We start from the raw sequence: 3153 nt of genomic DNA, 5'->3' as shown, positions 1-3153 counted from the left end.
GCTACTATCACCTCGGCAAACATCCAGAAATTCACCTGGCGAAACATAATCACTCGCTTCGGCATCCCATCCGCCATAGTCACGGATAACGGCACCCAGTTTGCAGACAGAAAGTTCTAAGCACTGTTGTCAGGCCTCCATATCAAGCAGCACTTCACTTCAGTAGAACATCCACAGACTAACGGACAGGCCGAGGCGGCAAACAAGGTCATCCTGAAAGGGCTGAAGAAGAGGCTGGACGAGTCAAAAGCAAACTGGCCAGATCAGCTCCATCACGTTCTATGGGTGTACTGAACCACTCCACACTCAACAACCGGCGAATCGCCGTTCAATTTAACATACGGCGCAGAAGCCATGATCCCGGTCGAGATAGGAGAACCTACCTGGCGGACAATTCAGTTCGATGAGGGCAATAATCAGTCCCTCCTTAGAAACAACCTTGATGAGATAGAAGAAATCCGGGAAAAAGCCCGTCTCAGAAAAGAAAGCGTGAAAAAGAAGACTGCGGCGAAGTTCAACTCTTCCATCGTTCCTCGCCAATTTTCCGAAGGAGACCTGGTACTCAGGAGAGCAGACATAGGACAGGCAAAAGGCAAGTTGGGACCCAACTGGGAAGGACCTTACCGAGTCATCAACAAGATCGGCAAAGGAGCGTACAAGCTTCAAGACTTAGCAGGAAAAGACATCCCCAGAACTTGGAACGCCGCCAACCTCCGGCAATTTTATGCTTAGTCAACGACCCCGTACCCGGGTGGTCGCTTTTCTCTTGTAATCTTTTCCACTTATATGATGAATCATTTCCTACAATCTCTATAATTTCTGCTTACACCCAAAGGGCCAGTCTTCGCCCCCTTTGCCCGGTGTCAGCTATGATTTTCTACTTGCACCCAAAGGGCCGGTCTTCGCCCCCTTTGCCCGGTGTCAGCTATGATCTTCTACTTCCACCCAAAGGGCCGGTCTTCGACCCCTTTGCCCGGTGTCAGCTATGATCTTCTACTTACACCCAAAGGGCCGGCCTTCGCCCCCTTTGCCTGGTGCCAACTATGATTTCAGCCTACACCCAAAGGGCCAGCCTTCACCCCCTTTGCTTGGCGCCAACCATGGTTTTTTACCTACATTCAAGAGGCCGATCTTCGCCCCCCTTCTTTTTGACCAATACAAACTAGGGTTTTTAACCCCGCCCAGAGGGCCGACCCTCGCATACTAAATCGGTATTCGCTTGGCTAAAGGCTGGCAAATTGAGAGCCAAAACCATCATGTTCAAAACATACAGCAAATGCCACACACTTGATTGTACAACATCACACAAGAATATTAAAGGAGAAAAGAGCTAAATTCTTCATTAAAGCCGAAAACGAGTTACAAGGTAATTAGAAAAAAAAAAAAAAAACAAGTTACAGGAAACTCAAAGTTTAAATTATACAGACCCCCCACTATGGCCAGGAAAGGACATCAGCGTCGGCTCCCCATTAACAGGCGCCCGTCTTCGACATAGGCCCCCACCTGCATCCAAGACCAGTCTTTGTCTACGCCAAGGCGAGCTGAGACTGAGCACTCACCCAAGCATCCGCCGCGGCCTCACCCACGACCTGCTCTAGTTGCTCCTTCTCTTCCTCCAGTATCCGCACCCGAGCCTCCCGAGACGTTTTCTCTTCACTTAATGCCTGCACCCGCCCAAGAAGTGCAGCATTTTCTCGCACAGCAGCCTCAGCGCGGGCCTTCCAAGCCATAGACTCCTCCTCTCGACGGCGAAGCGCTTCCTCTTTAGCACGAATGGCCCTCTCTGATTCCATCACTTGGGCGGTCAATTTTAACTTGTCACTTTCCAAAAACCCCACGCGAGCAGACAGATCCGCCACCTGGGCCTTGACAACCTCACCCAACCTGATTAGCTCCGCTTTCTCAGCATCATGGGCATCAGCCAGTCTTTGCCTCTCCGACTCGTGTGCAGCTCGGAGTTTCGACGTCGCCGCATCCGTCACCCGCGCCTCCAAGACCCCGTCCACCTCCAGATACTTCTGGATAGAGGCAATAAAAATGGCACTCCCTTTCACGTTCTGCAACAAGACGGACAGAGGTACCTTGTCAAAAGTCTCCTTCGCATTGGCGTTAAGGAGCGCCTGTTCGATAACCCGGGGGACGTTGACAGGGGAGATACGATCTTGACCCCCCCTAACCCCCTTCTTCCTGGTCGACTCGGATGGACGACCATCCTCTTCTCCAGTTGGCTGGTCAGAAGATGGGAGCACCGACGGACCGGCTTCATCCCCAGTTGATGCGGGCGGAGGGAGCCCAACAGTTTCGACAGAAGGAACTGCTTCAGTTGATACGGCTGTTGGCGTTTCGGGAGCCTCGTGGACCAACTCTTTTTCCACTTCATTTTGGAGCGGCCCCCCACTCTCTGAAGAAGGCGGCGTATTTTCCTGGCGGGAAGACCCCTCAGTAGGACAGGGATCAGGAGATGACGTCCTTTGACGCTTGAAAGAAGCAGCATCCTTTTTAGCCAAGGCAGCGGCAGCAGTCCTTTTCAAGAGAAGACTCTTCCATAGCTTCTCACTCATTTTGGTCTTTAGTGCGACTACACAAAAAGGTAGCAAAATATCAATAAACAAGATAGACAAATACAGACAAACAAAAAATGCAAGATAAACCCGGTCCACCCACCGACAAGATCCACTAAGACACCGCCCCCATCACGGATCGCCGAGCAAGGAAGGATTCCCCCCTCATCAATCCAGAAGGATATGAGTTCAACAGCCTTTGCCTCCTCCGGATTTAAGTCTCCAACCTCCACCAAAAAGCCTTTGGCAGAGCGCTGATGGATTTCCCCATTCCAAGAAAAAGGAAACCTCGGCTCGCCCGACTTGCTGAGACACCAATCATTCCACGCCCGCCGAACACTAACCTTGAAGTACCCACCCTTCCATTTCTTCTCGTTTGAAGAAAACGGCGTCAGCAACCCCCGTTTTGGCCGAGAAATCAGACTCGTCCAGCCATGGCGCCCCTCCTTCTCTTCATCAGAGTTGGTGCGATGTCCGACCCGAAACATCCAGAAAAACAGCTTCAGAGTGCAAGGGAAGCCCGCCGCTCGACACATGATCTCGAACGCCCTAATAAACCCCCACGAGTTTGGGGTCAGTTGGCTCGGTGCGA

This window comes from Lupinus angustifolius, chromosome LG19, assembly GCF_001865875.1.
Source record: "Lupinus angustifolius cultivar Tanjil chromosome LG19, LupAngTanjil_v1.0, whole genome shotgun sequence".
NCBI classification, from domain to species: Eukaryota; Viridiplantae; Streptophyta; class Magnoliopsida; order Fabales; family Fabaceae; genus Lupinus; species Lupinus angustifolius.
This window is presented reverse-complemented; position numbering follows the sequence as displayed.